We start from the raw sequence: 22,164 nt of genomic DNA on the forward strand, positions 1-22,164 counted from the left end.
CTTTCATCCATTTTATTGATTTTAATATTCTTTTCTTAAGATGAAAATTTTTATCATACTTTCAAATCAAGGATCTTCATAGAAGGGCTCCTGCCCTTTTTAGCTGTCTTTCATCTTGATTACCATCACTCTAAAGAGAATATAGAAGGATGGTGCTTTTGATGAAGTCTGTAATGACCGTGACAGAGCAGAAGCAGCATCATGAACCTGTGCCGTATGTGCATGGATAGTATAAATAGCAGTGTGGTCTGACAATAATGACTTTTACTGACAATCCTATCCTCAAAATCATGTGGGTTTTTTCAAGCTGATTCAAGGTGAGCACCTAAAATTCCCACATTGTCAGCAATGTCAATTATGTGCATTTCTTTGCTTCATAGTGCAGATTCAAGTGTGGATTGGAAAACTTAACATCTTCTTGGTAGGCAGTGGCATGTTCATAGTAAATTGGTGTAAATAGTAAATGAACATGTGCAATGTAAATGACACTGTACATTTTTAAAGTGAGAGAGAAAATGATTAATTATGATACGGAATAAACTAATTCATGCATCAAATGCTTTCAGAAGGTGTTAGAGGTAGAAGTAGGAGTTGTTTCCAGCTTAGTCTCTTCTGCAGAGGAAATTAAGAGTCAAATTATATTAGACACTAAAGAGCAGAAATGGTCTCCATGGCCTAGGAGAGCATATAATGATACCTTACATTTATAGACACACCACTTGTCATCTTGTAGCTTACACTCCGTCAGGATCACTTCATTTATCACTTCAAGTACATTGTAACACCACAGCACACTCCCTCAGAAATTTTATTAGGAAGCACGAATTCAGTCATGGTGAGTATAAACCAGCTGGAGCACACTTGCAGGAGAGAGCACATGCATTAGAGGAATCACAAGTCATATTATGAAGTCAGAACTGCAAATTGATTACTTTAGGTCAGCCTTGGGAAAATCTCTGGAAACTTGTTCTTTAGTAAAAAGGCTGTGCGTCTGTAAATTATTTCTCTTCATTGTCCAGAGATTTAAACTATGGCAATCCCAAGTGAGGATGAACATTATTTATCCAGTAATAAGGTCAGATTTCTCTACAAGTGTATACTATAACCTGGGTTTATTTTATTTTTTTTTTCTCTATCAGATATAGAGACTTGATTTGATGCTTTCTATCAAGTTGGAGTTGCTATTCTAAGGTTTATACAAGTTGAGCAAGAAACCTTTTTAGGAACAGTGTTTTAAAAGGGGAAGAAATACATTATTTGCCTGAAGTAGTGAACCCTTGATGCTGCATAAAGCTAACACCAGTCATCTCCAAGAGTTCACAATAAACAGTCTGACAAAAGCTTTCAACATTTCCCTCTCAAATTAAGTGCAGCTATTCCTCAGACTGAGGGACCAACAAAAAAGAAAAGGCATCCTTTTTCCAGGAAGGCAGGAAAAAAGGACAAGGGAGGGGGAGTTCACTTAGCAGAGGATCAAAGTTGTGAGCCTGGCAGAAAAGGAATGGCCAATTGGCTGAAGGAGACACAGAGAAGACCAAAAGATGTTGAGGCTGGTTATCAGACACTTGGTGGAGATATTCTTTGCTTTTACTTACTTTTGGTGTACTTTTTTAATAGAAATAATTTACATTCTGACACACAGTATAAACAGATTTTAAACCTCTGCATATGCCACAAAGGAGATTTTGCTTTTCCAGACAGCCATACTGCCAACCAGCATTACACAGGCATCTCCACATTCCTCCCTCTGCTCCATCCCCCATGGTAGCTCCTTCCCCTCTCTGTTCCTACTGGGTGTATACAACTAGAGGATTCAGCCTGCTGCTAACTCTCCTGGCATCACAAAGCCAGTGGAAATAAGCATAAGTCACTAATAAATGTTACATCCCAAAGCTACAGCATGAAGAAAGATGGCCTTTTTCCCAGAAGCTGTGCACTGAATATTTAAATTTGTTTGCAAACCGGCACTGAAGGCGGTGTTGTCAGCCTGGGCACGTAGCTAAGTGCAAGTGGTGCAGCCTGCAGTTAATTAGTAAGTTTGCTTTGCTAGGCTGTGACTGCAGCAACTTTCTTCTCAAAAATGCCTTTCATGTACATAGCTGGAAACAAAACGTTCCACACAGAAGTTCTGTCCACGTGTTTAACTCTCCTCCAGGGTGTCGCCGGTTGACAATCTCCTGAATAAAAACAAAACAGTGTTAATGCGAACACACAAGGGGGTTTGAATGTTCTTATTGCATCTCACTATTATCTAAAGACTTTCTCTAAAAGTATGCATTTTCTCTGGTATTCTTAGTGCTTTCTTCTTGTCCAAAATCTTTTTCACATGCACTTGTTCATACACTAAGAGTTTCATGTGGCTGCTGTAATAATGTATAAATAATTTATTAATTTTCCATTATATAGACAATTTGAGGATTAAAAAACAATAATTTGATGGAGTTAAAGTAATAAGAAAAAGCTAATTTTTCATACAATTTGGCAAACAAGTCTAGTCGTGAATATAACTGCCTAACTATATTTCTGTTATTTGAAATATTCAATTATATTTGAAAATAAAAATTAGGTAAGACAAGAGGGGAAGGGCAGAAGTTGGGGACAATGCCTGATGTATTATGATGTTTCCCCTCATTCATAGGATTTTTCTGAAACTTGCTTAGGATTTTGGAAGGCTCTTTTTGCCTACATTTTAAATCTCTTGGCCCTAATTTTCTTTTCTCACATTTTCTAGAACAAATGGTATTCATCTTCTTTGAAGTCAGTGAAACTGCACAGAGGTAAAAACCGATAGAAGAAAATCAAAGGTTTTAATGGACACTGACTGCAGTACCTTCGTAAAGGTGAAATTAGTTAGTTTAGACTGTTAATCACTTGTCAAACTCTGACATTATATAAAGCATTAGCAGCTGCAGTCTATTGTCCAGACAAGGATAATCAGCAAATCCAAGTTTATAAATTGTTGACTGGAAACAATGGTGTAGAGATAACCCTGGAGAGGTTGTGAAAGACTTCACTGGAGTTTATTTGCATTGCAATTCTGCTGGAAGTCACAGACTGCTTGGCTTCCTACCTACTTACTGCCATTTATTTTTGATATGCCCCAAAGCATCCATGACACTTATTAAAATAGAACGGTGTCTAGGCAGCCGACAACGCTGCTGTATCTTGTTTCAGCAGTTGCTCTATTTTAAGAAGTTCCAAAGAGGTTCAGTGTACATTTTCAAACCTACTACATCTGTTGATTCATGTAGCTCATGGAACCTTTGACCTAGATCAAAAAACTCCAGTGCTTAAGAAGGGAATCTGTGCAGCTTCCAGTGTCCACTTAGTGTTGTGTGCTAGCAAGGTGTTCTTATTTATGTAGTTTTCTTTATATTTTTTGTACAATTTATAAATTATATTTGCTTGTAATAAAAAAAAAAAAATTCACCTTGCTAATCCATATTCTGCATCTTTATTTTTCTGTGTAGTGTCTTGATCTACCTTTTCTCAAATTATGACTTTTATTTTATTTTTTAATAGTGTCATTAATAGTGTACATTATAAGAATTTCCCTTTTTTCTCACTTTTGTGGCAAATTCTTTCTGCAATTTCTGGATGCAAGCCAGATATGTTAGAGTGAAAATTGGAGCTATTCTCTCTGCAAGCCTGCCAATGTTCTCGCAACAGGGAATATTAGTTTATAAATTACCCCAGGGAGAAATGCCAGTCACAGAAAACTCAGGAGTTCCACAGGAGCCAAATCACACGTTTCTCATATCTCATTTCTGTGAGTGTTCATATTCAAATGTAAGCAATGTTTACATTTAAAACAGATTTTGGCATTATAAAAGACCTCTCTGCTTCATACATCTTGGTGAAATGGTTCTGTCTGAAATGTCTGTTTCTTGCAGACTACTTTCTATTTCTATTTTATTGGGGGAAAAAAAAGCTGATGCAAAATAAACCAAACTGTCTAATTATTCCTGACATATTGCCTATCAAAATATAAGCACTAGGAGAGGAGCAAAAGGCCAGCTCCTCTTATCAAGTCTGTTCTTGTTGCTGGCAATTCAGTTTGCTTCTCACAAAGAAGCAAGAGTTTTGATGAGCATTTTGAGATGATGAGTGTCTGTCTCACTAACTGATGGTGCAATAATGCCATGACATGGAGGATATGAGTCAGATGAAATAGGCTGTAATGAGGTACATAAAAGGACAGCAAAATATCCCCTCAAAAGTGAAGACCATCATACTGGAAGGATACATTTCCAGGTCATTGCAGTCAGTATCACTGCAGGAATCAGTGCAGTTACACCAGCTGTGAATGTTCCCTGCAAGAACAAGTTGTTGACAATTGTGTCACCCATTTCTGAGTTTTATTTAATAACTCCTATTTTCCATCTGCAATGATGTTATTGGATGTTGCATGATTATATTTTTTATGGTTCTGCCTTCTTCTCAGTGAATATGCTGAAAACACATTGTTTTACTTGAAGGGTTCCAGCACAAAGTCTCTTGCAAATGTCCTGAATGCTTTACAGTGAAAAGAAATTACACAAATTGTGACCCATGGCCTGTAGATGTAATTAGGTTTCTAATTAGAGGATAGGATATAAGCTCATACATTTGCATTAAATTTGTTTGACAGAGGCTCCCCAAGTGTTTAGTACCTTCTGGCCTAGACTACCTTAGAGTGAATATAAAATTTAATTCAGTAAATCTATGCTTATTCATGCCTACATAGTGTTTCATTCTGAATTTCTTTGGCTACAAAATGCAGCTGAAAAGAGGATCAGCTGAGGACATGGCTTGTTCTGCCTGGAGAAGAAGAAACTGAGGGGAGACCTCATTGCAGTCTTCAACATCGTCACAAGAGAAAGCAGAGGGGCAGGCAGGCACTGATCTTTTCTCTGTGGTGACCAGCGACAGAATGCAATGAAATGGTCCAATGTTGTACTGGGGAAGGTTTAGGTTGGATATCAGGAAAATGTTCTTCACCCAGAGGGTGCTTGGGCACTGGAACAGGCTCCTCAGGGAAGTGGTAACAGCACCAAGACTGGCAGAATTCAAAAAAATGTTTGGACAATGCTCTCAAGTACTTAGTGAGATTCTTGGAGCATCCTGGACCAAGAGTTGTACAGAGGTTGGATTAGATGGTCCTTATGGATCTCTTCCAACTCAGCATAATCTATGATTCTATGAGATGTAATTGTCCCTGGAGAGGAATCACACCAGCTAAAAAGCATGTACCCCTTCTTGTGTCTTGCAAGACACACAACAGGGAATAGCATCATTCCCTGTTATTTAAACATAATTTAAACATGATGTTTAAATGACATAATGTTAAATAACATCACCATTTAAATTGCTGTAGGGAACAGACATAGAAACAATTGTCCTGTGGATAGCAGGGCATTGAACTTGGTGATTCTTATGGATCCCTTCTATCTTGATATAACTTCTGAATTCTGAGAGTAGTGGATCAAAGCAGGTGTGTTGTCCTCTGCAGAACTAAAAGTTCTGAGAAGAGGGAAAAGACACCATGAGAAACAAGATTTGTCAAGTAGAAAGGCAAAGAATTAGGTTGTAGGTTGAAGATAAAGACGGGGAGAGTTAAAGTTGACTGGAGGAAAGGTTTAAGGATGGGAGAGGGTATTATCAGAGATCTGTGTAAGGGTGAGGTTCTTAGGCAAGCCTTCAAAATTGCCTTTTACCTTTGTGAAGGTGAACAGTTAGCTTCATTGGTTTACACAGCTCTTCTTCTGTCCTTGAAGACTCTGTCCACCAGCTCCAAATCCTAGTGTGACTGTCCCTCTAGCTGCCCTTTGTTCTTCCCCTCATGCCCTGATCCTTTGGGACAGCCTGGGGAGGATGGGCAGCACCCTGGGGTTCCCAGCACTCGGGGTTGGTGGGGGAAGGATTTCCTGCCTCCCATTCTCTGCCTCAGCCCCAGACACCTCCTGCCATGTGCCCCAGAAGGAGCAGTAGCCCCTGGTACCTTGCACTCCTTCCCTTCAGCCCAAGATGTGCCTTCCTTTCATCTAGCACTGGCTGCAGGGTGGACCTCGGCAGGAGCTGCAGCATGGCCCCAGGGACTTGGGGCACCTGAAGGAACTGCTTCTCTAGAGAAAAACATTTTCCATGTCCCCTAGGGACAGCTTTTGTTTATTTAGGTTCAGATACAAATCTCTTCAATTGTTTGGGAATGATAGGTTTCTCCCCTTGGAACTGAAAAACCACAACCTTTGTGAGACAGAGGAAGAGCAAAGCAACTGGCATTCATGAGCTGCTGCTTTGCATGAACAAAGGATATTGAGATAAGACCGTGTAAAAGAAAGGTTTCTGTTCTCCCTGATTATGCACAGATGCAGTAGAGGCATGGGGGAGGCTGGGGAGAGGGAAGGGGCTGTGAAGTGGCAGAATCACAGATGCATTACACACTCTGTGAATTTATCCACAAGCCTTTTTAGCACCTTAGCAAACCGAGCTGGAGTAGTATTTCCTATTTTTGGTTTTCTGGCTAACTGCACAGTCAGAAATATTTTACATTAAAGCGGGTCAAACACAAAGAGAGAGGAATAGACAAGTATACAAATATTGGCCGTAGTTGTTATGCCTTTTTCAGCTTTGCAGAATTGTGAAAAAAAAAGATTTTATCAAAATCTTAAAGGCCCCAATTATTTCAGTAGCTCCTTAGGCAGATTAGAAAATTAAAGCAAAGAAGGTTGTAGATGATAGTTTTCCTGCTTTGGTTTTTAATTTTTATATTGGATATATGTGGCATTTCATTTCTGTTTATATTTCTTTCCATAAAATAATAACTTTGTGTGGAAAAAGAAAAAAGGCTTAAAATAGTTATTACAAGTAGAAACCTTGGCCAGGCCCCTGAACTGGGTCTATTTCTTGTTTGATAGAAGTCAATGGAAAACTCATATCAATGTCAATGCTTTGGGGTTTTTTGCTGCATTTATCATGCCCAGATAGACAGGTGATAGATAGAGTGCTACACATGCCTGGAATATTTTTTTCCATGAAAAATATGACAGATACCACCAGACACTACTACAGTAACATAATGCTTCAACACTGATTTCTAGAATTCCTTGATGGACTTCATTAATAATGAACACGCAACCTGTAATAATAATTCATAGCATAAACAGAATAATAATTAGTGTTTTTAAAAATTTCTTTCAAAATTGAAATTACTAGAGCAGGTTGATGTAACCTAAAAAAGCATTCATACAATGAAAAAAGATCAGTCCCACATTCTGTGTTAAACTAATATAAATAAGATTACAAGTTATTTAAGACTACCCACTTGAGAGAAACAGTAAAAGAACCCTACGTAAGTGGACTAATTATCTATCTTACTCAAACAGGGACTTAAAACCATTTATAAGTCTATTTTTATAGGTTGCTTTAAACTGTATCTGTACTTCCCTCATGGAAATACTCTTCTCTTCACATCTTATGAACAATGTCAATCAAGACAGCAGCAAAGTCTCTTCATGGCTGCATTTGGACACCCAAATGTGCCTCTGGTTCATGGTGTGGCAATCTCCCCTGCAAAACAGCACATCACCTCAGTGCCTGGGTGCCGGTGTCCCCTTCACTGCTGGTGCACCAGCTCCTCTAGGACCTGGATGAGTCTTTCTGAGCACCCAGTAAATGTTGATCCCAGTAGCCATCAGAGTTAAGTGAAACAATCAGAGAAAATCAGGTAGCAGGAGGTCACACGGGTTTCCTGGAAGCTTTGGAAACTTGCCTGAGTGCGGAGGCTTTGCAGTGTCACCCAGCCCAAGCCTGAATGCTGAGTTCAAAACCCAGCAACTGCAGGCTTCACAGCCAGCCAGCTGAGCAGAAGGCAGAGCTGTACTCCATGGCCAAAATACATAATGCACCAGATCCTCATCCTATGTAAACAGGGAAATGACTGTAGCACGGCTATGCCAATTGACTCTAATAAAGGCTGTGGGCCAAGAACTCAAAGGGCATGTCTACAGGGCTCAAACCAGGGGTGTATTACAGATCTCTGAGATGGCTTCAAGTACTTTCTTAGATGGCACAATGCAGTTCCTTATTGTGATGTGAATGTGGGCCCCAGAAGTCACTCAGATTGCCAGATAACTCGGCTACAACACATGGTCACAGATATATACACACTGGTAGGTATGGATGGTATCAAAGAAATCTTTGTGTCCTGTCATGCACAATAGTGCACCTAAAGTCACACAGATTTACCTGGTGACAGCAGTACTTAGAATTTGTACACAACCAAATCACCTGAGTTTTTTTCTTTTTTTTTTTTTTTTTCTTTTGATATATGCTTGAATAAACAAGACAACAGATTTGCCATGCTATTGTGGTAAAGCTCCTGGTGGGAGATGCATTCACTGCTTTTATCTTCATTACACTACCTACATCTAGTCCTGGAGTATGGGAGATGCTGGAAGGTTTGAAATCCTTCTCAATGAGTCCAGTGACTAAAAATTACCATCTACCTACCTGAAATTATTCAGATCCTTTCCCTGTGAACTGCTGAATCAGATGGATGTGCACAGTCCAGCTGCCAATGGCAATGGAAAGACCACAGATGGAATGAGCTGGCCAGTGACATCCCACTCCATCTTGCCATACAGCAAAACCTTACAGCTGTGGCAAATGCCAGATCATTGTGGGGAAAATTATGTTATGAGCATCTTATAAGCAGAAGCTTTAATTTTCCATGATTTTCAGAATGGCTCCTTTCACAAGTAACTTGAGATAAAGAGTGATTGTCCCCACATACCTACCAAATAGATGTGCAGAGGGTTTCTATAAATCAGCGCTGGAGAAAGGCCTCTTTTAAAGTTTGTCTTTTGGTCTCTTGAGAGAGAGCAATCCAGTGGGTTTGTTTTATCATTCTCACTGCTGCTTAAAAGAAGACAAAATGTGGCAAGCAGCTCATTAAGAGAGAGAGAGATTGCATCTGTGTTAATATGCAAATGCTAATCCATTAGGACCCTGCTCATACACCAATCAATCAATTAACTTGTCTGTCTCTGTATTGTTCATTATTTGAAAAATGCTTTTAATCATTTTGCTATGCATTAATTAATAGCATACCTAGTTGAAAAGGAAAAAAGAATTTTAGCATTCCTTGGGGCTTACATGTACAAATATTTAGTATTCAGCTGTGATTCCATGATTAAGACGTACCATATATTCAAAGATAGCACAGGGATTTACAGGAGCAGAGATACGGGGCAATTTGATTTCAACTATTTTATATATCTATATCTGTATGTCTTTTATAAAGCACTTGATAGAGTAAGTCATTATATGCAATAGATTTTTACAAAATAAATACAGAATTTCAGAAAGTGAAATCAAAGGTTATAAAATATGTTGTTTCATTTTTCTGTCATTTAAGAATGCCAGATTTAACTCCATGGGGCAAAATAGTAGCAAATGGACAGAGTTTCACTGCCTTCAAAAGAAATACTACAGAAGATATGAATTTGGCTCCAAAATTCAACGAGGGAGAAATAAACAGAAAAGCTATTCTGGGTGGAACTGAATTTTCTAAACAATAGTGACTTTTCATTTTAAAAAAATTTATTGAGGAAGGAAATGGGTTGCAATATGGGAATGAAAATTCTAAACTGGGCAGTAGGTGTGCAGTGGGACAGGCAATTTGAAATTGATACAGAGGTATGTGGAATTATTTGAGAGTAGGATGAGCAGAGCTTTCTGAATATCCTAGAAATCAGGCAGCATTATTTTACAAATACTGTGTGCTGGAGTTTGTGGATGTTGTAGAAAAAGAAAGAGCAGCAGTCAAGGTGAGGGAAGAGTGATATACATGGGAATTTAAACAAAGGTGACAGTCACAGGGAGTGTCTGAAGTAGATTAATAGATGCAGGAAAAATAGGAGCTGAGAAAAGTTCAGGATCAAGGATGAAATGAAGGTGACAAAGAGGTAAAGCAAAATGCGAAACGTGGTTTTGAAAGAGTCAGGAATGATTGTATCGAGCAAAAGGATGTTCCTCTGCTGTGTGCAGAGCTTTATTTCTCTCCTTCAGATGAATATGGCTTTTATGCAGGTAAGTAATGTCATTAATTTGATTTCTTTTTTTCATACCAGCTGTTGACTTCAAAGAAACTATGTATTTGAATAGGGTTCACAGAAGCAGTGATTTACAGGCTCAGAGTTCAGTCTGACCTAACAGTCAATTTCTAAGCTGCCCCCGGGCTCATCCTTGTCCCTGTGTCAGGGAGGCTTCGTATCCCTCTTTGCACCGTCATGTGCGAGTGGCTCCTCTCTTCCACTGCAGCCTTCCCCATGCAGCCATCACCGGAGCGACCCCTGTGTCCTGGAACAAAGAGAAATGCATTGCTGTGCAAGTCTTTGCATTTTCTGCCTGATTTGTCTTACGTAATTTAACCAGAGACAAGGAACACACATGCATTATGGACTGCTAATTCTCGGCACACATCTGCCTTGTTAAGTATGACTCACAAAGCTCAAATTGCAGCGTTTATCCGTTTGAAGCCCTGAAGCTTTCACTGTTGCAGAAGGAAAATGACTGATCCCCTCACGTAGAGGGTTGTTTTCCAAAATGTTACTATGCTAAGGATTTCTAGGAACATCACTACTGCCATAAAGCATCAAGTTAGATTTTATTAGTGAGTATATGCTGAGTACCATACAAACAGAGCTGAAATGCCATCTATAGTTGTGAATTAACCCTTATTTTTATATTGCATGAGCTTATAGTCTTTTCTCTGATTTTTATGAGTTGTGTTTATATGGTCTATTTTGGGAGGATATTTGAGAATCTGTTCAAAAGCAGCACAGAGTAGTAAAACAAGCAGAGGGCAGGACCTTGAAATTTATAACTCAGGTCATGCCACTTATTTACTATTTATTACTCATATTATTCTGCCTTAATGGCATGAAAATACTTTTTTGCTTCACTGTGGTAGTTTTCTTAAATTCAAAAATCAGATTGCCCCTTTATTGGATAACACTTGCTGTGAAGCTCCTGAAAACAGAAAAAGAGGAAATGGTGGTAAAATATGGACAAATGAAAGTGTTTGTTCAAGGTCACCCTCCAAGAAAGTAGCAAATCTGGGAATAAATAAATACTGAACTGGCAAGTGAGCACTGTGAAAATGCCAAGGGCCAAAAGCATATGTTTCATTTTTAAGGGAACCACTGAGTGTGTAAAATGGAACCACTTGAATAAATTAACCCATGATCTAACTAACCTACTGTATGCTCTATAATATTCACAATATACCAGGCTTTGGGGGTGTTATGCAAGAGATGACAGCCTCTGAGCAGGAGCTTGTTAGAAAAAGAATAGTTAGAATACCTGTGAGTGTGTAAGACTTGGACTTAAAGGCTTTAGCTGATTTGGGTTTGGAAAGTTTTCAATGCTTTCAGAGGGTAAAAGATGAAAAGATTGGGTTTCTTCAACTTTTTCATGAAAAGAATGAAATTGAATTTTTGTAAGAATTAGGACTTGTAAGATTAGAGAGCATCTTTATTAAAGAAAAAAAAAAACAAAACAAAAAAAACAACTGAAAATTTTTGACCAGCTCTAATTTTGAACATGAGACAAACACCACACCTTTCACTTGGATGAGGTGGAGTTTGGTAGCAGCTGCTGTGGGGACAGTATGAGTAACTCCTGTGGAAAACCACAGTGGTAATGTGAAGGGGAGTGGCCTCAAGATGCAGGAATCATTTTATTTATTAAAAGCCATCACTCACACGCTGACAAGAAGGACAAATAAGTTACTGTGGCTCTGGCCCAAGATATGAAACCCTGACACTCGTTCCTTACTCTACCTCTGTGCACTGAACTTCAGATTAAAACTTCTCAGAAGTATTAAGTGCTGAGATGTTTTTATTTTACTTTGTCATCCATAGAACGGGAGTTTAACACTTCCCTGCTTCACATGGAATACTGGATGGAAAAGAGCACGTGATGTCTGTGGATCTCTGTGGCTACAAAAGCCAGCAAGACATCCAAGGTTCTGTTGCTAAGGAATATTAAACAGGAATTCTGGGGGCAAAGAAGATATTGTATCCAGCAGTATCCCAAATTCTGGTGGACACAAAGGAAATGAATAAACTTGGACTCATTCATCTCAGCACCATTTAAAAGATTTGGACAATGAGTTCTCACTGGGAAAGGACAAAAATCAGTAATGGAATTTTTTTTCCCAAGGCATTAAACAGGAAATTCCAAACAATGGAAAGCTTAAAACATTAAATCTAGCACCAAGACTATGAATGTACTTCCTTTCGTACATATTTGTTTAGATATGAAAAGAGTGAAAAATATTTATTGCCTTTTCTTCAGAGGCAAAGACAATATTTTTTTTTAAAGTCACAGGCATGTGATCATGGGGTATGTTTATACACAGCTGAAGCCAGATAGGCTGCAGATTTTATGGTCTGGGTATGGAGAGGCAGAAATTGCACAGCTCTCCATGCTGATCTCCCCTGCATTCCTGGGAAGAGGGAACTGCAGAACTAAGCACTTCTGAGGCTTGAAGAATTCACCAAGAGACACTCGCCTAACCCTGTGATTACTTCTATCTGTGCCTATAAACATACTGTAAATCATTATGGTATGGGAAGTTGTCTCTGTGCATTGATTGTTGCAGATAACAGATGACATTTTAAACAAGAGAAAAATGAAGTCCTCCCGCTCCTGGCATTTTCACCACTTCTTTTCTTTTACTAATTTTCAGTGTCAGAGGCGGTTTGTGCCAAAGTGCTAAAGTGCTGCTTCCATAGATTTGCAAAGTGAATTAAGCCCTCCATCCATCTCCTCTGAAGAGTGTATTGATATGCTCCTCTCTGTGTGTGAGGTAGAAGAGAAACAGCTTTTTAGAGGCACAGAACTGGGGATAATATTTAAGAATTACCAGTTAGGCCACAGGTTTTCAAAAGAGTTGTATCCTGGCTTAGAGTTTATCCTTCTGTCTCTGGGAAATCTTCCAGCAACTGTTCAAAACAGACACATGCCCCCATTAGTGCTTTGCCTTGGGCCTCAGCCCCCTTGCTTTGTCTCCCAGAGCTGCGTGGTGGGTTTGTTACCAGAGTTAGGCACAGAAATCTGGACACAGGCTAATGAAAGCCCTGCACCTTTCAGTCAACCCTTTCAGTCACCATAAACGTCTTGTGCCCAGGAAATCTGCTCCCAGCATGCTTTTATCTCCCAGATCCATAATTCTCCATGAGTCTCCCATAAGAAATATGAAAACTCCTCTCTGGAGCAAAAAACTCCTCTCTGGATCTAAACAGTCACTACTGCTAAGTCATCAAAAATGAAAAGCAAAATTTCCTAAAACAAGAAGTCTTATAAAAAGTATACAAATAAGCAAAAGTGAAAATATGATGGAATCTTTTAATTAATCCCATTTTCAGAGTTTCTAAGCTCACATTCTCCTGGTTTTATTTCCTAAACCAGGGCTAGAATTATATATTTTTTTAAAAATGGCATATAAATTACATTCTTTTCCCATAGTTTCAGTAAGTGGAATTTTAAAAAGTCTTTCCCAACATGTCCAAGTATTGCAATATCTTTGCAGATAAATTCCAGTCACAACCACTGACTTCAATGCTCTGCTTAAAAAATGTTATATATGCCACTATGCTTGGGAGTGGCTTTGCATAAGGAAATGGTTTTAAGTAGACACAGGTGCTCCTAGAGTTATTCAAACTTGTTTGTCTCTAAAGTAATTTTGGGTGGGGAACAAAAAATATTTGAACATGACAGGAGTGAAACAATGTCAATGATCTATCCTGAACTCTATCAATTCTGTATCAGTGCTACATTTATGTGTATAGACCTTAAAAAAACACCAGAGACCAAACACAGATGAGCAGAGGGAATGGATTAGGAACCCGCACAGCTGACCACTGGCCTTGGACTGTGCGGGCTTGTGTCTGAGTCCTCAGGAGAGATCTTGCCCCCTCTGTCCCTCTTCTGCCTTACGTATCCTGTTTATAAGATGACAGTAATGATTTTGACTTCTCTTGTAGAGAATGTTGAGACTTGCCAATGAAAACTGTCACAGGAAGAAGGCTGAGGACTGTTACAGTGATTGTAGTGGTCATTCCCAGGACTTTTGAAATAATGAAGATAGTAACAACCCATAAATAGATCCTTTCACTAGATGGGCACTCAGAAGGTGAAAACTATTGATTGCATCAAATGCCAATTACATCTTTTAGGCAGAAAATATATTTCTCTCTTTATTTGGAGGTTAACATCTTTCTCTGTGATTTCTATAGCTTCCCATTTGACAGCCTGTGCTTGGCCAAGGAAAATATCTGAACAGTGGTGATATGCTTTGCTGAATTACACCTTTCAAGATTATTTTCTGGGTCTTAGCATTGTGTCTAATTCCTTCATGGAGCTACTGGATCCCACCACTGCATTTTCTCTTCCCTGCTGAGCTCAACTTTGAGTTCAACTTATGGAGACATCTAAATCACATCTCTTATTTTTCTCATGTGGGTTAGCCCTTCAGGTCTGAATCTTACCCCTTTCACTTATCTCTAATAGCCACAGTAATGCCATTTTGGTTAAGCACCTAATTAGATTTTTTTTTTTTTAAGTGAATTTCATCTCTGGGAACTTTGTGTGTTGGGGCCACACCAATATGAAGTGATGAAATCCATGTGGTTGCTTTGCCTCCAGAGATGCCTTGAACAAATATGGCCCTGAACCCAATTCCCACTCAATTTATTGGAAGGTATTGCTGTGCCACCAGCACAGATGTTAATGTGTCTTCCTGGACAATTGTCCAGGATTTGTCCCCACTGTGACATCAGAAGTGTTTTCCCAGGGATTTTAAAAAACAGGCAAGCCAAGATTTTAGCACAGTACAAATATGAAACAAGTAGTACGAAAAGATCATGGTATCAATAAATATTTTTGGCAAAAAAATATTTCTTAAAAAAAAATCTTGGGGGCAACTACATTACTTAAATGAAACCCCTGTAAAATTAGAGCATGGAGTGCAATGAATCAGGGAGAAGTCTGAGGGTTTTGTTAGCAGGTTGTAGCCCCTAGCGACAGACAGACTGATTAATACTGAAACCGCCTCCAGCAAAGGGATCCTGTGTCAAGAGATGAGACCTGTACATTACTCACAGAGGTCTCCTGGAGAGGCTGAGAGCACTTTCAGCTTTCCGGTTTCAGTTTGACACTGGGTCAGAATGTACAAGCTTGGAAATGAACAGGAAAGAGTTTCACCTGCCTTGGGAAATTCAAGATATTAATATGCATAACACAATTTAATTCACTTCCATTGATCCCATCCTGTTAGCTCACAGCAGGGTCTAAATGCTATCCATTTAGAAAATGTTGTCTTGTGTTTTGTTTTTTAAAGAAATTTTCCCTCTACTCTCCTTCCCCCCTTCCCTCTTCTCTCCTTTCGTAAATCTGTAATCAAAATACTTTTCTCATTACAGTTTCTGTGTCTGACATTAAAAAATACTTTAAAATTCATAGCACATTGCTTGATGTTAAACTTTGCTCAATAATAGACCATTAGTTTACTTGATATATGACTCTCGGAATACTTTGTGCCAGTAAATATAACAAACTCATGATAATTACTGTGTGTAACATGTTTGCATTCAAACATGACCTTGAACTTACTTTTCAAACATTTCAGAAATGTCAGCTATGATGATGATCTTTGTTCATTACTGAAAGGAGTTTCTGGGTCTGAATTGTGTAACACACATTTATATCTATTAAAAATGACACAGTAGAGCTATTTTTATTGTTTTAAGCTTTTAAAACACTTTTAAATATCAGTAGCCCTCTGAGTCATGCGATCCTGTGACCATCTCGGCACTTTTCCAATCCAAAAGTCTATTAAAAGCTTTGACAAAAGAAACCTTAATTTATTTCAGAAGCAGTGACAAGGCCAACCTGCATGCTTATTAACACCCTGCTAAAAATGTCATAAGCATATAGCAGCACATTTTACTGAGAGGTATGTAGGCCTATTGTGAAAAGCAAGTGGTATTATTTTGTGTAAAAATTGACATTATAGCATGTTTATCAACACTGGAAAACACCTGCAGCAAGGGAAGGTGGTGCAGTGATCCAACCCCTGCTTTTGTTATCACCTAAGCTTGGTCAGGCCCAGAAGGATCAGCCTCTCTGGAAGTTGATAGTCCTGTGATGTGTTATCCTGCCTCAGGAGTGGGCTTTAGGCAATGAGCTAAGGAGGCTGCAGCTCACCAAATGGTTCAGGCCACTTGCCATGGGAGACAAAACAATCCAGCAGGATACACTATGATGCTGAAAACACACAGCTGCTGGTCAACTGCCCTCTAGTAGATGACAATGACCTTTAACTTACAGCTGAGAAGTGACCCCCACCTACACTGTATTCTGCAAATACTGAAGAGCTTTGCTCCCAGTGGAAAAAAAAAATCTCATAAGGAAGAAATTGTCTGTTGTCTAGGAATGGGTGTGGAGAAACGTGACTGCTTCCAAACCAGAACATGACACCATCTCAGCTGGAGCTGCCTATATTGAGAGAATGGGAAGATTCTTCCCTATTTCATAAGAATAATTGCTCAGATGCTACATTCATGAAGAGTTAAAATTAGAGGGCCTCTGAATCCTTGTGCTAAAAGCAGCAGCCAGTTCCACTTCTCTGAATCCTGTTTGCTTTCAAACTATTGAGGCTGCTTTAATTACCAAAGTGAAAGTGACACTAGTGCCAGTCATTTATACTTCCTTATGCACATTTACATGCAGCTTCTCCCAAGCATTTTCTAATTTAGGTACTGTCCACATTAGAATTCAAACCATTCCAGCCACAGTTATGTTTAAATGTGGTTGCATACTAGTTCAAGTTCCAGCATACCATTTCTGACCACAGAGGAACCAGGATTTTTAAACTGTTGTGGCTGTTTTCCTTCCCTCCCAAAGTGTTGCAAGCTTGTGTTGTGCTGTTGATGGCAGCTCAGGCCTCCACTCAATATGTATGGTGTGATTTTGGTAGAGCCTTACATATTTTGACCTGTCTAGGCTCTCCTTCTGTTTCTCTGGATAGACTGTATGGACTGTGATTTGGTACCCACTATTCTGGCAGGCAGAAAACACAGTACGAAAATCCTCTGGGACCAAAAGCATTGCATGAGAGCTCTATTAAACAGGAATAACAGCAAACCCACTCCTCATAGCATCTCAGCAGCAAGGCTATTCCTTCCTCCTAAATGCCACAGTTATGACTGAAATGGAACCATTTTGAGCAAGAATTCTTTACTGGAAAAGATGGTTTGGATTCTGCTTTTTTTAAACTATGGTCAGAAACTGGAGACTTTAGACATCACTGTGATTTGACTCGTATCTCTCAATGAAACAATGCACTAGTGTAAAATTGCCTGTAGGCTGATTAAGGCTCTGGGGAATCAACCCTCTGGACTTCTGTTTGAATAGCTATTACATTCTGTGTTTAAATGTTGGTGGGCAAGTAAACACCCTGCAGTTCACTAAAAAGCAATGCAACAACTTCTTTTTCAAACCCTCTGATACAATCTGGTCCAAAACCTGATGTCTCAGAGCAGAGACTGGGGCTAAAATTCATAAATCAAACTTGATTTAGTCCACCAGTTTGGCTATTGCTGTTCATCAAATGATGGAATCCTCATGCAGAAGTCAGATTTAAATCCTTGCCTATGCCTTAGCTCATATGGTTGAAAACTCGGCTGTGGTTCACATTTAAACTCTTCTATATACCTATATATGGTAGAGAATACATTTTCAACTCATTAAGGCGAGAGAAAAGTTACAACTTAAAACAGAAAGCTGCAATTTTTTTCCTATGTCATCAGGAAATGCAATCCAGGAATTGTTACAAAAAACATTCTGACAGGGATGTTTTCAAATAGGAAAAATAAGTGTTTACATTCTTAATACTGTTTCTCAAAAAAATCTTAGAAACTTTAAAGGGAAATAATCTCAAGTTTCAACTATCTTGAAAGACCTGGTACTTGGTTCTTTTACCCAGGCCTTGAGTGAGAAATGCCACCTTTGATTCACCTATTAAGAATCTCTTTCTTTTACTTTTTTAAGATTGAAAATTAAAAACAGTAAAATAATAGATTTTAAAGTAAAAAATAAAAAGTAAAAAAGTAAAAATGTATCACTTTGTAAGTCTCATGGGAGGAAAGCCTTTAAGGGAAAAATATCTCAAGCTTCAATTAGGATACTGTCTCAAAAATGTCTCAAGATCATAAATTAGAATAATCTAATTGGATTTACCTCATTTTTATACCAGCTAAGAATGTGACCTCTACATCTATCTGCAGAAATCTTCAGTCAGAAATTATTCTTCTTTATAAAGTGTTTCCAAGCCTTTGACAAGCTGTTGAACAGCAAATTTCGGTGCTTTAGGCCACCTCCTTTAAATTAGTGGAATATTTGTGCAATTAAAGATATAACATATTTTTGGTGTGGTGTACAGTTGAGTATTGCTAATTCTGTCTCTCCAAAGAAGAAAAAGCTTTGTTTAGTGGAAATGACCCAAAGCAGTAGGTGGATAATTTGTGTTTGGGTACATGAAGGAATTTTTATTTTTCAAACAGAAACATATTCTTTTGATTAATGGACTCTCAGTCTTCAAAATGCCTTTGCTATGTCCCTTTTTGGATGAAAAGGATATGTTCACCTTCTAATAAACTGTTGCACTACTGCTGGCACAACTTCTTACCACAGGTTTGCCACAGGAGCCATGATTCACACTATCATGTGTTCTTGACTATTTCAAATTATAGTTATTAAGCAGTTCTGAGAAGGCAAAGCTCTCAAAAAAATCAGCACATCCTGCAAGGCCCCAGCTGTTCTGCAAATATGTCAGGTATCTTATCCCTGCCACCCACCTCACTACGAATACAGACATGCATTTGTGTAGGGTTAGGTCCAGAGTTATATTCTGCAACAATCTCTTTTGACCCATTCATTCTTTCAAAATGCTCTAATTCTTAATTCCTTTTATTTTCTATTTTTCCATGTCATAATCTGACTTTTTACTGCTACTTACCAGTTTGTGCTTTCACTTCCCCGACAGTGTTTCAGAGTGTTGCTAACTCTCTTTTCCTTCTGAACTTCTCACCAACTTTTATTTCATTTCACACTTCCCCATTCACCACAACCACTGTGCACAGAGATAACAGACCTGGGTCCTACTATGCCATTAAACCAACTTGTAACAGAGACAGATCGGGGTTTTCTTCATTGTTGGTCTGTGCTAGTCTATAATGTACTGCAATTTTTTTTGGCCACTTTTGGGAAAAAAAAAGTTAGAAACTCCTATTGCAGAGGGCAGTAGTTGTTTTGGTTTTTTTTTAAATGGGTGTGTCTGTCCCTGGGGCCCACAGCTTAAAACAAATAAACCCCTGGGATAACTCTGCTGGCTAATTTGCAAGATAAGCCTTTTATGTTGGGATTTTGTCTGGACAAAGTGGACAGGCTGGAGAGCTGAACACACAGACAAACCACTCACCCAGCCTCTTGCATCACACTCAGGCATAACTGATATGTTAATCACCAATGTTCAAACACAGTCGCCAGATACGATGCCAGAAATAACTTCTGACCCTGTTATTTCTGTTGACCTACCATATTTCTTCACTTTGGCCTCTCGTTTCTGACCCTCACTCACTTTTGGTTTTGAAATCAGTTTCATAAATGCTTTCCTCCCCCAGCTTTGCCCGTGTGTGGAGCATCCCTCTCGGCACAGCCACCAGCTTTCCCTGGGGAGCCCCTGGGCCCGGCTGGCACAGGCTGAGTCACGGCTCCAGGCAGCGCTTGGTCAATTATATCCCCGTCATTTGAGCTAATGCAGTCAAACGATAGCGTGTCACAGGACTTACTGTAAGGCCAGGGGATTTCTGCTGCTGCCGGAGCTGCTCAGCCTCAGCTGTCAGCAGTCACGGCACCGGGCGGTCGCTGCCGGGGCCTGGCGGGACGGCGGCAGGGCCAGCACCCCGGCCCGCTGGGCACCCGCGTCCCTCACGGACCGAGCCACGGCCCGGGGCTCTCGGGGGGGCAACGGGGAGCCAAGGAGGGCAAATGTAATTCTGTGGTTCCACTGAGGCACTGGGGTGTGCCCAGAGAAGGGCAGCGAAGCTGGGGAAGCGTCTGGGGCACACCACCCTCTTATGAGGAGCTGGGCGGCTCAGCCTGGAGAAAAGGAGGCTCGGGGGAGACTTTATTGCTCTGTATCACCACCTGATAAAAGGTTCTAGACAGGTGGGGATTGGCCTCTTCTCCTAGGCAGCTACCAACAGGACAAGGGGAAATGGCCTCAAGTTGCACCTGGGGAGTTTTAGATTGGAAAGTAGAAAAAATTTCTTCCCCAAGAGGATTGCGGAGCACTAGAACATGCTGCCCAGGGACGTGGTGGATTCACTGTGCCTGGAGGTATTTAGAAGACCTGTGGATGAGTCTGTCAGGGACATGGTTTAGTGGTGGGCTTGGCAGTGCTGCATTGACGTTTACACGCAAAGATCTTAAAGATCCTTTCCAACTTACGATTTTTTTTTTTTTTTTTTTTTTTTTTTTTTTTTTTTTTTGTACCCAAGAGGATCACATATTTGATTCTCCACTGCCTTTTTCCAAGTGCAATTTCTTGGTTTTCTGTGGGATTAGTCCCATTTGACACCGGGATAAATGACAGTAGCACTTACTCCTGTCTTGTAATAAAGCATTGCATTTAAATGGGTACGTTTTACTTGGATTGCAAAGTACTTTGCTGATGTAAATTAAGTAAACCTTCTGTCAGTGCTTGGAGATAAACACAGAACATTATATCCCTTTTAGAAGTAGATAATCTGAGGCACAAAGGACTTGAGACAAGAAGCTTGACTGCCTAAAATTAAACACCTCAGCCCAAATGAATAGATAGCAAATCCATTTCTCATGTTAGAAAACAGCTCTTCCCCTCCAACATCAGGAAAACAGCAGCATGTGAAGTATTTGAACTTCACTTCACAGCCAGGCATAGTAAAACCTTGATGGATATTCAGACAGCAAGTTTCCAAAATTAAGCCTAAGAAAAAAATTTTGCTGAGATTATTTTCAAGATAAAATATGACCATTAATCAAATTACTTGTTTTGAATTGTAAAAAAAAAACCAAAACAGTCTTCAATCAAAAATTGCCTTCAACATAAGAAAAAAAATTATTTTCTTTTGAAAAGTGATTAATTTATCACCTTAATGCAACAATAGAGAAATTATGAGACTTAGAACAATTTTGAAGGTGCACTCTGAAGTATAGAGTAGGGACATCTTCCAGATACCTTGGTTTTTAGGTAAGGATTAACCCCAAGAAAGATTCTTGTGCTTGTTCCAGAAACAGGGACTGGGATTCTGCTGGGGCTTTCCAATAATTTCACAAAATTCTTCTGTCATTCATCTGTACCCAAACTATGAGAAGTGAGAGCCCCTTACTAACAGAAAGCTAGTGGGGTGTGGGATAATCATGTCTCAGGGCAGGTCCTGTGCAACATCTTAGAAATCCTCTCCAAGTCCTAGAAAAAGGGATCTTTTGAAGGAGACAAGGAGGGAGAAGTGCCAGTGGTGGCTGGGCTGAAGGTTGACAGGCTGTTCTGGAATAACCTTTCTCTCAGAGAGTTAGAGCCCAGAGGGACTGACTTTTCACCCCCACAGATGCTGCACTTTCTTTGGAAGTCTAGCAGTGACTCCTACCAGCTCTCCAAATCTCTGACTTGTAGAAGATTTTTAATTTACTGAAACAAGCTTAATCCAGTCAGGGTTTTTCTTGTTTTGTTTTTGTTTGTTTGGTTTTTGTTTTGGCTTTTTCCCCCCAGGTACCAGGAACTAATGTATTCCCTTTATAGTAGAACTGACAGTAAAATGCATCAGTGCAGGAAAAGGTATCCCTTTTTCCTGTTTTATTTCTGTTTTTAAACCCTTGCTATAAAATAACATTTAGTTTTATGCTTTGTTCAAATATCACATATGATTCATGTTTGGTGAGTCCATACATAAAAAGTGTAGCTTTACCAGGTAAGATTTTCATACTCAGTTCCTGTAACTGACATCCCTGTAACACAAAGAAGTCTGTTTTTTTCAATGTAAAACACCTGTACAAAAGGTCAAAACAATACAACAT

At 39.4% G+C, this 22,164-nt stretch overlaps 1 long non-coding RNA gene across 3 annotated transcripts; it reads right to left on the reverse strand.

The window, feature by feature from the left end:
- Positions 1-753: 753 nt before the first annotated feature.
- LOC128809335 (uncharacterized) lies at positions 754-20,331 on the reverse strand. 3 transcript variants are annotated; one of them, XR_008437687.1, is made up of 6 exons: positions 19,899-20,331; positions 12,914-12,992; positions 10,191-10,341; positions 8,778-8,895; positions 5,340-7,548; positions 754-2,177 (listed from the first exon to the last, which is right to left on the reverse strand). It is a non-coding gene; the product is annotated as an uncharacterized LOC128809335 (long non-coding RNA). The 3 variants fall into 3 exon arrangements; XR_008437689.1 differs by having other exon boundaries at positions 8,774-8,895; XR_008437688.1 differs by lacking the exon at positions 12,914-12,992.
- Positions 20,332-22,164: the final 1,833 nt, after the last annotated feature.

The sequence above is a fragment of the Vidua macroura genome, chromosome 1 (genome assembly GCF_024509145.1).
Source record: "Vidua macroura isolate BioBank_ID:100142 chromosome 1, ASM2450914v1, whole genome shotgun sequence".
In the NCBI taxonomy this organism is placed as follows: Eukaryota; Metazoa; Chordata; class Aves; order Passeriformes; family Viduidae; genus Vidua; species Vidua macroura.